The 14,852-nt window shown below is 49.0% G+C and overlaps 1 protein-coding gene across 4 annotated transcripts in view; it reads left to right on the top strand.

Annotated features, from left to right (window-relative positions):
• The window catches only part of LOC143323135 (leucine-rich repeat and fibronectin type III domain-containing protein 1-like protein), a 252,813-nt gene that overhangs the window by 134,819 nt on the left and 103,142 nt on the right, over positions 1-14,852 (top strand). For all 4 annotated transcript variants that reach the window (XM_076734778.1, XM_076734780.1, XM_076734777.1 and 1 more), the window contains exon 4: positions 12,843-13,012. The gene's annotated coding sequence lies outside the window, so the exon portion shown is untranslated. The remainder of the gene's footprint in view (positions 1-12,842; positions 13,013-14,852) is intronic.

The following is a 14,852-nucleotide window of genomic DNA, read 5'->3' as shown; positions in this document are numbered from 1 at the left end:
ACTCTGTATTTGTGATTCCTCAAAGTTTCCTCACTCGGTTGACTTTTGGCCTCTCAATGACAAATCCTCTCCGCCGGTGAGAAAATGAAATATTGATCAGCTGACCGATCGACTGGCTGACCCACCTCCATCCACTGACTGACTGGATGACTGTGTCCACCTGCTGACTGCCTGCTGACCAGCCAGACGAAGCCAGATGACATTTTACCACACATGAGCTCAGGGATTTCAGTCTGGAAAACAAGCAATTAGCAAGTTATGCAGACTAACGAGATGGCACCAGTCTGACCAGTGACACGACTCCAAAATGGCTGGATTTAATGAGCAGTTTACAGCGCTGGTTGAACCATCACAGCCGGCTGACTCTGACTGTTCAGATGGCGGCTTTGCACATCCTTCACCTGCCGTGTTGGCCGTGGTTTTGTGTTTTATCGTGTAAAAACTCATTGGGACGTTCAGAATCACAATTCTGTTAAATCTGCTCGTCTTCAGGTGATCTGAAGGTGATTTTGGTGGAGCGTTGCTGTTTGCATTGCAGCTGGCGTGTTTGAGAAGTGAATTCCAGTCAGACGTTGGAAGTGCACATATTGATCTGTTATCCTGCTGATTGATCACTGGTTTGTTTTCTAACTAATCAGATAATGGAGAGATCTGCACACTGTCCAACTAGCTAAGACCTTTCCAGTGTCTGTGAGCAGCCAGCAGCGGTCATCACTGGTTTCCTTTGTGTGTTTAAGTCTCTGTCTGCATCACTGACCAGCAGCCAGACAGTCTGGTGACAGTCAGATTAGTGGTCTTCTCTCCCTCTTTGGTTACGTAGTTAGCTAATATTACACACTGTAATCTGACTAAACGGCAGACGCAGAGACTCACAGGACGCTAAATGTTTTTCTGAAGTTACTCAGCTTTTGATAAACAGCCTGGGAGCTTTGTGTTTTCATTAAAACAGGGCTGCGGTCTCTCTTCCTCCTCTGCAGATTCTGCACATCGGCCATGTTTGTAATTTAAATTCTGATGTCAGCGATCGCTGCTCTGAAAGCCTCTTTTACTCTGGAGTTGGCCAAATGAAATTATAGCAGAAAAATACAAAATTGCCTCCAAACCAGTGGGAGGAAAACAATTTTGGTCTGAAATCATTTGGGGAATAAAGTGCAGGTGTTCTGTTTCCACTTTATGGATTTCTGACTTAATAAGAACTTCAAAGATCCTCATGACATGTTACAGAAGCCTCGACTCAAAGCTTTGAGCTTAACTCCTCTTCCTCTCTTCTCTCTGCTCTCTTCTTCTACTCTGGAGGTCTGTAACAACAAGCAGAATCAGCAGAAGTAGAAGAAGAAGCCAGCGCTGTGATAGTAATAATAATAATAATAATGATAAACTTTGTTTTCTGTAGCACCTTTCATACAAGAATGGAAAATTAATGTAAAGCGAGACGGAGAATAAAAACACAATAAAACACAACACAATAGAAACAGAAGCATCAGAGGTTAATAAAGGCTTGTGTCTTTAACACACCGGCAGTCTGAGGCGAGGACTCGTGTCTCTCGCCCCGTCAGCGTTTGTCACATCGTCTCTTCTTCCATGTTCTAACACAGTTCTGTTCAGGGTCTTCGATGGACCTGTTCCTGCTGAGTCCAGCTTTAAGGTGAAGCTGATACGCAGCCTGTCGAACTCTCAGCCTCTCTGCGGTTCAGTCGCCGTCTAATGAAGGCGGGAATGGCGTGAAATGTAATCTGTAACTCGATGAAGGCCTGGATCAGGGTCCTGTCCGGCAGCCCGGGTCCACCTGGACTCCACATCCTGTGATGTAGTCGTTAGACTGTGTGCGATGTTTGGATGGTGAGGAGGAACATCAGAGAGGAAGAAATGATGGATTTAATGCTTCTCCGTGTGTATTTACCGTTTCCAAAGGAGGCCGCTGGATGTCTGGAGGAGAGATGGAGTAATAGAAGGACAGCTTGAGGACATGGACGGACACAGACAGAAAGAAACCGACTGGACGGGAGATAAAAGCTCTGGATGATCGGGCTGTGCTGTGAGATGAAAGATGGTGATGATGTGGATCGAAGTTTCCCTGTGATGAAAGACATGGGGAGTGAGAGGAGGAGGAGGAGGAGGAGGAGGAGGAGGAGGAGGAGGACACGAGAGGCCGCCGCGGTCTGATCATCGTCCTCCACCCTCGTGTTTTTGTTCCTTGCTGAATCTGATGGTTGATCGTTAATTAGACTTAAATGAAGAGTCCTTCAGATGCTTCTCGCTCTGCTCGGCTTCCTCTTCCTCACTGTCCCTTCAGACTGTTCTGTCTTCCATTCAGGACTTCACATTCACTCAGTCCGTGTCCTCCTCTGTGTGTTCGATGTTACAGAGGACGCCTGTGGTGAGACAGCTTTGGCCTGTGGAGGGTTAATGTGTGATGAGCTGTGGGAGCTGTTACAGCCTGTTTTACCATGATGTTCATCAGCTGACAGCACAGACTTCATATGTTACTGAGGTCTTCTGCTGAATTCAGCTGCACTCAGTAGAACTCTGCTGGAATGAAGGTGTGTATTAATACTGCATTATGTTGAAGGTACACTGTGTGAGATATGGCAAGAACTTTATTTGAAAACGCTCAGAGTTAAACAGGATGTGGTAACAGTTCAGACCTTATGTCAAAGCCGGCTGTTAGCATGCTAACCAGCCAGCCGCAGCCCTTCCTCTAACACCACTCTGGACCTCGTGAGGTGGCAGTCTGATAGTTTCAGCTGAGGAAAGCTCTCTTAGCTTTCTCATGGAATAAGTAGATGAATGTTAGCAGAGTTAGCGTCTGTGCGTCTTTAACGTCCCCCTTGTCGGCCCTTTGCAGCATGTTATCTCCCCCTGTGTCCCCCCTCCCTCTCCTGCTGCTGTGCACTGTGTCTCTAATGGGGAAAAGATAAGAATAGCCTGAGTGAACTGGCCCTTTAAGAGGAAGTCCGAGCAGTCGTACCTGCAGTGTGTGCAGCAGATCAGCTCATGGATGGACTGTGCAGAGAGCTTATGGAGGAACGTGCTGCCTGGTTTCTCCTCAGCAGCTCCATGAGGAGCAGAGAGAGGAGAGTGCTCAGACAGGAGAAGGATTTCATCTCATTTTCACCTCCTCCTCCTTTTCTCTCCTCTCTCTCCTCTTGATAATGGGATTTTTTAGCTCTGTCACGAAATCGAGTCGGACTTCAAAAGGAGGCTGCTGCAGCTTAGTGGCTGTGATTATCAGGCCGGCTTCAGCCTGCCGTCTGACCTGCAGTGCAGCGCTGAGTTTCCTCACACATCAGCAGCTCATTACGGTGTTTGTCTCAGTGTTTTCAACGAGTAAAACCTCAAGGTTTCCTTCTTTTGGCTGCTCCTATTAATGACTGTATGATCCATCAGTCAATGAGCTGAATCATGCAGACTCTGATGTGCTTCATCTGATGAAGTTACTACCAAGGTCTAAACAGTCACCTCACTCATTAAATAAGTGGCCTGTGCTGTGTGATTCAGTGCCACTGCTCGTTTCTTCTGCGGCTTCATAAACCTAAAACATGCTCCGTGAAAGTGTCACAACTGGTGCCAGAGTCGCTCTTTGCTTCAGGTGAAGATGACGCCTGTAATCTGAAACCCTGCGTGTCTGTGTACAGATCAAACAGATCAGAGCAAAGCTAGCCCAGCTAGCTTCATGCTACGCTAGGATTAGCATCCAGACATTCATTCATATGAATCTACTGAGGGCTGGGCAGTAAAACAACCGTATCCTACAGCATATAGCTTATCAATACGGATCAATATGGGAAAAATCTCACGTTGAGGAAGAAGGCAACTGCTCCTCCCTCTCGTTCCTGCCTCCTCTTCACTCTGTTCTTTCTGTTGTGGCTTTAAATGCTCAGATTTCGCTCTCTGACACATTTTCAAGGTCACTGTAAAAGCACACACACACACACACACACACACACACACGCGCGGCGCCTTTGTGACGAGGCGGCTCTAATTGAATTCCACGGCCGCCACAGCGATGAGAATTGATTGGCGACGGAAAGCCACAGAGAGATTGGAGGATGAAGGTGTTGTTGTGTGATGATGGGGTCAGAAACGTCTCACACACACACACACACACACACACACACACACACACACTCACACTCACAGTCTCACACACACACTCACCGTCACACTCGCAGATTATCAACTCCGGTAATGTTATTCAATTACCACAAACCACGGCCATATGGTAATTATGGGCTGTAGTCAACTGGAGGTTTCCATGACGATGACTGCTTGAGGGGTCAAGTATGTGCCAGGATAGTCTCTCTCTCTCACACACACACACACACACACACACACACACACACACACACACCCAGAGGGATGCTGCTTGTCACCATCATGTCATTTCTTCTTCTGTCCTTTAAATCCAGGTTGTCGCCGTACCTGCTCCCTGCGGCGGCAGCAGAGGAGTGTGTGTTTTCAAGGCAGGGCAGTGCGTCACTCACAGCTGTGTATTTTAATTAAGAGCATCAGTTTTGTAGTTTCTGAACAGGGAGATTCTTTTTTCCTGGACCTGATGAAGCTGAAATCAATCAGGTCGGAAGTTGATCCTCATTAAAGGCGGTTTTATTCACACGAGCGGTCAGAGGCAGAGAGCCAGCCGGAGTCTGCAGAGGCAGGCTGGGCTGGACAGTCCCACAGGCCGAGGCTGGAGCGCGTCTTCAGACCAGACTGCCACACCGTCTCCGTCCACGAGTGGAGGACAAAGTCAAAGATGTTAACATCTGTCACTTTGTTTGTTTGTGGACAGGAAACACGCTCAGGTATCCCAGCTCTAAAGCTCTTTAAAGGTGTGATCTGTGATGTTTCCACATACAAATGTCCAAAAACAACAAGCCCTACGTCATATTTTGATGTCGTGATTTCAAACGTTCAAATGCAGAAAAATCAGCAATTTTATTCAAGCTGTGTTTCACTCGCTCGCCTCTTGAATTACTTGCACATGATTTGCTACCTGGTTGAACAGTTTGTCATTCATACAGACTCCTTCTCCCTCTCTGAAAAACACAGAATCTAATAAACAAACCGTTCGTTTCACTGTTTCCACGTCGCGCTCGTCTGAGCTGCTGCGTCGCTGCTTTTCAGACCGTCAAAGTCAAAGAAAGTTTCCCTTCTGGTGTCAAACTGCGCGAGCATCATCGAGCACAGTCAAGGTCAAACATCCCAGTGAAGAGACAACAAGACAAACAGACTTCGAGCAGACGTGAGGGAAGACTTTGAGGTTCGGCTGGGTTTGAATGTGTGACTTGGCGAAGGGGAGAAGGTGGTCGTGGTTGCAGCGATGGCGTGCTGTAGTTTTTGGAGGGACGGTCTTGTTCCAGCTCTTCATCCAGCCTCAGTCCTCGCTGCTCGTTCAGATCACAGTTCCAGGCCCAGTTAGTCCTCCATGAATCAATATGAGCCATTTGAAACAGTCTCCTTTGATTTTGACCTGACCAAACTGCTCTCTGCACCGCCGACCTTCAAACACACACACACACACACACACACACACACACTGCGCACTGCAAAAGACACACACTTTGTGCACACCTTGTTGACTACCTGACGCACACACCAGTTTGTTGTGTGTGTGTAGCTGAAGAGGCTGATACAAAGGCTGAACAAAGCTGCAGTGTACAGAGAGAAGATGATGGGAGGAGGGGGAGGATGGGGGAGAGTTTGTCCCTCTCAGCTTATCTCACCACAGAGCGCTGCACCTGCTGCGGTTGCCAGGTTGCAGGGAGGTTTAGGAGCAGGCCAGAGTTGCCATGTTGGAGTGATTTTAAGCGGAGGAGGCGAGTGGATTTGGAGGGAGCACAGCGGAAAGAGTCCGTCCCCACGTCAGGCTCTTCAGATGTGAAGAGGCTCAGGTTGGACTGAGCTCTGAGCCCGTGGAGGGAGGTGTGTCAGGATGTTTAACGGGCACAAAGGTTAATGAAGAACGGGGACGGCTGCCAGGTTGATCCCTTTTTTTAGGGGACAGAAGTGGACAGGCTCATACGGAGACGTGGAGGCTCAGTTTCTGGGGCCTGTGTGAAGCACGCTGGGCTCTGACACGGTTGCCAGTTTGGAGTGATGTTAATCCAGTGAAAGGGTTGTGGTTAGAGGATTTCCTACCAGCAGAAACAGGTGAGGGCTTTTGCAGAGGTGGATATGAGTTGCCAGGTTGGAATGATTCTAAACAGCTGGTGTTTTGAGCCCGGCGGCTGTGTTGCCAGGTTTGAAGGCAGTGAGGGTTTTCCAGGCGAATGTTTTTTGGTGGAAACTTTAAAGGCGGGATGGGAAGGACCTGGTTGAGATCGGGTTTGAGATCGAGCTATAAATGTGTATTTCAGATGGGAAGACACAGAGCCATTGTCTTACAGGGATTCGCTCTCGGTCACATGACTCGACTCGTCCTCCAGAGACGTATTATAATGAGCTCCATTTCCTCGTGTGCTGTGGACGTATAATAAGCTGAGATGTGCCCACGGTGTATTTTTAAACCCGGGCTCTTCCAGCGCCTGGTCAGCTCACCGAGGCCACACAGGGAGGAAACCAAGGCGCCTCGTCCACTTTGTTTTCTCCACCGTGCTCGGAAATAAGACTGTGTGAAAGAAAGGTGATGGCGGAAAGGTCGTGTGTCGGAGTTCGTGGTCCACAGTGAGGGAACTTTATAGGAACACACACTGACTTTGAAAGATTCTCCCTCGATTTGTTTCACGTCGACTGTCGTTTCATTTTAGCACGACTCAGCGTATTTTTCAGTATTTGACAGCTTCGTTGTACTTCTGTTGGTGTGACAGACAGTTAAAGGTCCTCCAACAAAATTTGGACAAACAGGCAACATTAGAGACGGACAGAGAAACGGGGGTTTGGGATGCCAGATTGGAGCAGGATCACCAGGTTGAGGACATCTTGATTTTGGTCTCACAGAGACGTTTGTCTGGAGACGGACGTGAGGGGCAGGTTTTGCTGATGCAACGCTGAGAAACCAGTTTGGATAGTTTGACATGTGGCCGACGTGAGGGCCGCTCAGCTCAGGGAGCTGCTTCAGGCGTCGATGAGTCAGTGACGAGGACAAAGTTCAGAGTGAGGACGTCCGTCTCTGCAGCACAGAGCAGTTCGTCTGAGGCTGAGACCGTGGACTCGTTTGACTGAAGGTTTTTCTTTGTGAAACTCTTTTGGAATATTTACAGAAATTAGAAACATCTCAGATCTTCTGTGATTCGTGTCGGATTTTATCCTCCAGTTCTTTTTTTCTGTCCTGTTCTGCCATCAGATGAATCAAATCTATGTTTTGCTCAAATTTACAGACTAAAGCCCAGTGATTATCGTAACAGGTCTCCATGATTTGCACCCAAAATTATAGCAGAGCCACCGTTAATAATTTTTCCACTAGAGAGAGCAGAGAAAGTGTTTGTGCAGCATTTCATGGGTGTTTCAGACAGCAGGCTGGATGGAATAACCTGCTTATTCTGTTCTCAGCATCAGTGATGGAGGGTTTATTAGACACAAGGGGTTAAAAGCACCGTGGTGCTGAACTGACTGAGTCACAGTAACCTAAAATAAAGAGGTGATATCAGAGAGAATCACGTAACGGAGCGTCTGTCTGTCCGTCTGCTGCTGCTCGTACGTGGTTACAGACGACTTCACATTATTCAGTGTGTCTGTTATGACAGCCGTTCCAATGAAGCCTGTTATTGAATTAAGTTTAAGCACACAGATAACGAGAGGTGATCCACGAGGATGTTTTTAATGTCCGGCGCAGACGTTTTAAAATGGCTTCATTCCACCGTGTCTGGACATGGCGGCAGTGGTTACGGTGAAGAAGCCATGATTAAGGGCTGGGCTTGGTGAGGATGGAGCAAACACTCACACAGATGTGTATTTGCCTCAGTTTGCTCCGCCTTCAGCCAGTCTGCACCTGCTTCACCTGCTTGCGTCCGCTGGCATTTTTCCAGAGTTTGTATGAATCACGCCGCCGCTCTGAATGATCCCCTCGTGCTCAGGCTGAACGTGTCTAAGACTATAAACAACCACACCGTAAACATGTCAGCTGGACGGACAGAAGCTGCCTCCTCACAGAGGTGGTGGAGGGAGGTTGGTGTCACTTCCAGTGAAAACGGCGGGGAGATGCTCTGGTTTGAGTACTGTAACGTTTGACCCTGACAGTATTCTGAGCCACGAGAGGAAAAAGCGGCATTTGACAAATTTGTATGTTTTCTGGCTCGAGATGGAGGAGCAACAAAGACTTCAGCTGGCAGATTGGAGAAGTGCTGCCAGCTTCACTTGATATGACGTTACACTGTTTGTGTACTGATGACAGTCCTACACAGAGGTCACTGGATGCACGATGGCGGCAACATTTTATTAGCGCGGTGTGAATTCGCCAGGTTGGCGGAGCAGACGGAGCCGTCAGGTAGAGTGAGGGCAAAATAAAGAGCGCCGTTTGATTTCAGAGGAGGCAGAGAAGGGTTACGGTTGCCAGGCTGAAGTAAAACTGCTTTCTGTGTTGCCACTTCAAATACTATCAGCCGCAGAAGGAGGTGATTTCCTTCAGGAGCCTGATGAAAGCAGTTACTCACAGTGAGGAGGTGCCAGGTTGGACTGGTGCAAGTTTGACCTCAGAGATATTTGGAGCCGTTTGAGGTAAAAAGGAGTGATATGGCAGCGAAAGAAAGGGTTCTTTGGAGCGGGAGAAGTTGTTTTTTGTTGTTGTTTTTTCGGGGAGGAGCAGGGTTACAGGTTCGTGAGAGGAAGGCACAAATAAACAGAAGGAGAATATTAGTGCTGGTGCCTGAGCTTCAGGCTCTGCACAATGAAGCCATCAGCAGTGTGTGAAGCTGACGTGAAGCTGACGTGATCCGGACGTGATCCGGACGTGATCTGGACGTGATCCTGACGTGATCCGTCTTTGTGTCTTTTTGTGGGTTCATCAGCAGGACTTGATGCCAGACGGTTGATTCAAACTGATCATGTAGATCATTAGAAGACAGTATTCAACTGTGGACGGTCCAAACTACAGAATGTGTTCAGGATCATTTGTCTGATTGGTGTTTGGTGTTTACATTGGACTTCCTTGAAAGCTGAACGTCAGTATTTGACCACCTGGTTCAGCGTAGACTGTTGGTTCACACGTGACGCCTCCCAGCCTTTATATTTGATCACGTGTGTCTTCTGACCAAGAGGAGAACGCTGGAGAACATCCAGTCTGCTCCCATCAGGAGGTGTTCTCAAAGTCACTTGGTTAAACTCTAAAGATAGAATGAACAAGAGCGACTTCATTGATTTGACGGACAGTTTGGACTTTGATGAACTCGCTGAGTTATGACGTGATGATCGTCATGGTTAGTCTGTGACTTCACCTCAGCTCATCCTCCATTACGTTCAAGCCATCACCAGCAGGCCTCCTCTCCGTCGTGTTTGTGTTCTCCGGTTCTTTTCTTCCTCTTCTGTCTGAGTGCTGAACATCAGTGACGAACTGATCCACAGTCTGACACTTGCTGCTGAAATAGTCGATGGCTGCAGCTTGTTTCTTGCTTTCGCACTCAGTCGTAGCTGCAGGAAATACCTGGATGTGACGCATGTTTTCTGCTCCTGGCAGGAACCCTCAGCCAACAGAAAGCTCCTGACAACCAGGCCGAGTCAGGAATGCAAATTACAAAACCGATTCCAGTTTTGCTTGAGTTTTAGAGCGGATTTCTCCTTTAATGACCGCAGCGTCCCGAGGGACGAGTAGAAAGGGGGACAGTGGACAAAGCGGACTGTGGAGTTGCCAAGCTGGGCTGATTTGAGTCGGGGCACCAGGAGGAGGACTGCCAGCATTTTTTTTTTTTGCTGACAGTTCCCAACCAGAAAATGTGCTTAGAAACCCAGACAATTTCCTGCATTCACCTATTTAGTCTTTTCCACTTCGGTCTCAAAGGATCTTTTTATAACTGTGGAAACACATTTAGGAAGTGGGCCAAACTCATCCCCCGTACGTCTCTGTGGGAGACGGAGTGTTGAGTCTCTCAGTGGGGATGAAGAAAGGCTGCAAAGTTAGCGACTGAAGACACAGCGAGCGGTATTTAGAGATGAGGCGACAGACAGGAGAGATGTAAATAAGCGACAGAGGGATGAGGAGGGAGGCGCTTTAGGTGAAATTGAAGGCGAGTGCGTGTTGACTTCGCACCATCTGTCTGTGATATTGTAACTCCCAGAGGTTTCCAGCTCGGCTCTGTTTGTTCCTCAGAGTTTCACCGTCAGAGGTAACAGTCGTGTAGAAGCTTGACAGCCGTCAGACAAGGTCAGCTTTCTACCTGCAGACTGTGCAGCCAGCAGGGAACACCTGAGCGCCCGAGCAGGCTGCACACGGCGAGGCTGCCGGGCGTCAGCGCGCCGCTCGAGGGCGGATCAGCCGTCCAGTCAGCTCACACGCAGTTTCCTGCTTGCTTTCACGGTGGGTGCAGTTTGACTCTGATTGGTGTGACAAAAACCTGTGATTGGACACGAGCATCCAGAGCAGTCCAGCTGTTTGCTGTTGCACTTCGATAGATGGCAAGAGACAGATTCATAAAAGGAAGTTCAATACTGAACCATCGGAGGCTGAAATAGCCAAATTTTAAGTCCCTCATATTGGTTAACACTGATCCACATTCCCCATAATTCAGCTCCGTGGGGTCTTTGATTAGAGCGTCCCTGCCTGGTAAAGTGTCTTTCAGACATCGAGCCACAGTTCTTCTGTTCTAACTTTCAGTGTACAAGCTGCGATAACTCCATCATTATGGCATCCTGAGGGCTGTTTTCTCAGGCTCCACAAAGCTCCTTCAGAGCCGCAGAGAGACATCATGCGACTGTTTTCACAGCGTGAGGAGTCCTCTGTGTTGGTGGGAGTCTGTGAGCAGGCGTTGCATGAAAAGAAGGACTGACTCTAACGTGCAGTGCAAACACTCGACGTACGACAGATCCGTCAGCGTGGCCTGTGAGTGGACACGAGGGGGTTAACACAGGTTGGACAGACTCATCTGTAGTCAACGGCTGAATGTGTGCTTCGTCGTACAGAGTGAATCAAAGTGTCACAGAGGAGCCGACACCTGGGCTCATCCCGCCTCATCCTGCCCCCAACAGCACAAAGTAAATATTCAGGTGATTCTGTCTGAAAGTGTTGATTCAGTCCTGATTTCAGAGCAGACGGTTTGATCAGAGCGCTCCGAAAATGAAAGTGAACGTGCAAACCAGAGAGAGTTTCTATTTTTGTCTTTTGTTTTCGTTCATGTAGTTTGGAGAAAATAGTTCAGAGAGGAGCCATCTGCTGCTAATCATGGCTGTGAAGCACTCAGGGCTGTTTCAGGCTGTTTCAGGCTGTGATGTGAGCTTTTGACCTTTGATGCTCCACTCTGTTTGTCCATTTACTCTGAAAACAAAGCATTGATTAAGTTGAATGACAGAAAATGAAGATGATGAAAATGCATGAAACTGATTGATAATGTATTTTTTTAAGTTAACAAAACTCTGATTGAACCTTTTGTCTCATCTGACCAAAGGCTGAGAAACGATGTCCAGGTTTAACACACAGAGAAGAGCAGCAGGACACACGTGGAGCTAAAACCTGTCCAGAACAAGAAGAGTGAACCAATAAACCAGAACGAAGCCTAACACACTGCTGCTCAGTTAACTGCAACCAAACGTGATGCGAAACACAAAGAAAGATGGTCTCTGACGTTTGATTGGAGGAGATTTTCCCAGTTAGACTTTTATTAAAGTAAGATGTTCAATAAACTCCAGCTGTTCATGTTTGACTTCTCAACCAACGATGACAGATGCTTCAGAATGTCCTGTCCCGTCCCATCCTGTCCTCTCCTGTCCTGTCCCGTCCCGTCCTGTCCTGTCCTGTCCCATCCCGTCCTCTCCTGTCCTGTCCCGTCCCGTCCCCTCCTCTCCTGTCCCGTCCTCTCCTGTCCCGTCCCGTCCTCTCCCGTCCCGTCCCGTCCCCTCCTCTCCTGTCCCGTCCCATCCTCTCCTGTCCTGTCCTGTCCTGTCCCGTCCTCTCCTGTCCCGTACCGTCCCATCCGGTCCCGTCCTCTCCTGTCCCGTCCTCTCCTGTCCCATCCTGTCCCGTCCCGTCCCGTCCTCTCCTGTCCCATCCTCTCCTGTCCCGTCCCATCCCGTCCTCTCCTGTCCCGTCCCGTCCTGTCCCGTCCTGTCCTGTCCTGTCCTGTCCCGTCCTCTCCTGTCCCGTACCATCCTCTCCTGTCCTGTCCTGTCCTGTCCTGTCCCGTCCTCTCCTGTCCCGTACCATCCCATCCGGTCCCGTCCTCTCCTGTCCCGTCCCATCCTCTCCTGTCCCGTCCCGTCCTCTCCGGTCCCGTCCCGTCCCGTCCCGTCCCGTCCTCTCCTGTCTCGTCCCATCCTCTCCTGTCCTCTCCGGTCCCGTCCCGTCCTCTCCTGTCCCATCCGGTCCCGTCCCATCCTCTCCTGTCCCGTCCCGTCCTGTCCCGTCCCGTCCTGTCCCGTCCTGTTTATCAGAGGACGCTCTCTCCGTTGTCTCTCAGGGTCTGTTCCTCAGTGGGACACCTCGTGTCAGTCGATGGAGCGTAATGGCTGCAGCTGACACTGACTGATTCATAGGCCGCCGTTCTGCTGCTGTGTCTCAGCTTCAGCCACACTTCCCCTCTCAACTCTGTCACTCTGTCACTGCCACGAGGACGAACGCTGCCTCTTTTTACCCATGATGCCTCCTTACTGTCTTTCTGTCCACTCACGTTGTTTCTTCTCGTCCCAGTGAGGGATGGCGTTGCTGTTTGAAGGAACATGTCCTCCCTCCTCTCACCACTTGTCCTTTCATTTGGTCTCTGCAGGGAATCGGCAGACTTTGACGGACAGCTGGCTGAGCCAATGACGAACTCCGAGGACCTTTAACGCACCTCTGCAGGGTCAAACCTACGTGGGCGTGCACGTGAACCCGGATGAGCGCCTGCACTGTTTCATGCCCTGTGAGAAGAGGACGCCCCCCCTCCCCGTTAAAGAGGTAGGCTGCTGAGGAACGTTTAACTTACTGTCATGATTAGATTTGAATCTCAAGCTCTGGTTCAACAACATCCGACTCTGCTTCCTGCTTTTCATTGGCTGAGCTTGTTGATGACGAATCAGGTCTGATTGGTGGAGGTTTGGATTTACTTGCTGCAGGCTGATTTAACATCATGTTTAACATCATGTCCAGTAGAAACATTGTGGAGGAGTCACATAAAGCGTGCATGTGTCAAACCAACCCAGCAGCTGCAGCAGATGTGCATGAGACATTGTTGTCTTCACACACCGTGACGGCTCGTGCACTTGAAGTGGAATGAACTAAAAGACGTATATTTCTGATTGTCATCGCCGTCTGGTGTCACTCAGCTGTTCAGTGTTTCAGTCAGTCCTCATGTGTGTGGGCGTCTCGTCTTTGTGAGGTTCCAGTAATCTTCACGTCCGTTTGCAGCTTCATACGTTTGGAAGGTGTGTGTGTGTGTGTGTGTGTGTGTGTGTGTGTGTGTGTGTGTGTGTGTGTGTGTGTGTGTGTGTGTGTGTGTGTGCTGTGATGGGATGAACAGATCAAACTGGTGCACGGCTCTGCTTTGCAGAGGACAAATTCCCACACAGGGATCCATTAGGAGGACTCCTCTTATTGGTTGTTGTGGGATTTGACTGTGAGACTGTGCTGTTCTGAAATGTCCTCTCTCCACCAGGCTGGAACAGGTATGATGGATTACTGTTACATTTACATAGTTCGCTGTGCTCTACTTTAGAAGTAATGGCCAGCGGTTCATTATTTGCAGCCTGTTTGAATTGATTTCTCTGCGCCTGCAGTGCGTCGGTCATTTATTGTGTAAATGATTTTTCTCCTTTATTTCTCTGCAGTTGATTCATTAGAGCTCTGAAATGAACGCACAAACATGCAAGAGGTATTGAGTCATGCAGCTTCAGCAGGTTCACATGAGAGCGTCTGTGAAACTGGTCAGATGATATGAACATCAGTGAGACGCGGCGACACGCCTGCACGACCCGCTCCGTCAGCCGCGACTGTCCGCTATCAACACCGACCCAAAAATGAGCGTTCTTCCCAGTGTGACGTGCCTTTGTCACGAGGGACGTCACACCTTGGAATTAGTGTTAAAAGTGTGCCCTCAGTTCATTTTGAGCAGAAAATCAGATTAAAAGTCACTTTTAAAGGCACGCAGCCATAAATCGAAGAAAACCGCTGATGTGCTCCAGCAGCTCGAGGATGACCTGATAGCTTTTACACAAACTCATAATAGAAGAAGAGAGCATTTGAAACAACTCGCAATTAGAGTGTGTGTGTGAGTGTGTGTGTGTGTGAGAGTGTGTGACAGTGACTTAAGCTAATGCAGCCTTAATAGCCACATTAGTTTCTTGCTCCGACTGAATCGTTTGAAGCAACTCCAATGAGAAAATAGGTCCATTAGGTTGCTGTAGATCTCATAAACACACACACACACACACACACACACACACACACACACACACACACACACACACACAGCGGTATCTTTCCCTGCTGCCACTCTGTCTCATTGAAGACTTTTCTATCAGAGCTAATTTGCTGCTGCTGCATTCGCTGCAGCGGTGACAGGGGTTTCCTAATGAGACGGAGTGCTCGCAGTAATGGCAGGTGTGGGCCTTGAATCCGAATTACAGTAATGAGATGAACAGGCCTAATGGTCACAAGCAGAATACTAAGAAGTACAGACGCAGGATGAGAGCGCCAATAATGAGAGCGAAGGCCGGGACACGAGTCGGACGAACAGCAGAGTTGCAGCAGAGGAGGTGAGGGCTGCTGCTGCTGCTGCTGCTGCTGCTGCTGCTGCTGC

This window comes from Chaetodon auriga, chromosome 7 (genome assembly GCF_051107435.1).
Source record: "Chaetodon auriga isolate fChaAug3 chromosome 7, fChaAug3.hap1, whole genome shotgun sequence".
Taxonomy (NCBI): Eukaryota; Metazoa; Chordata; class Actinopteri; order Chaetodontiformes; family Chaetodontidae; genus Chaetodon; species Chaetodon auriga.
This window is presented reverse-complemented; position numbering and strand designations above follow the sequence as displayed.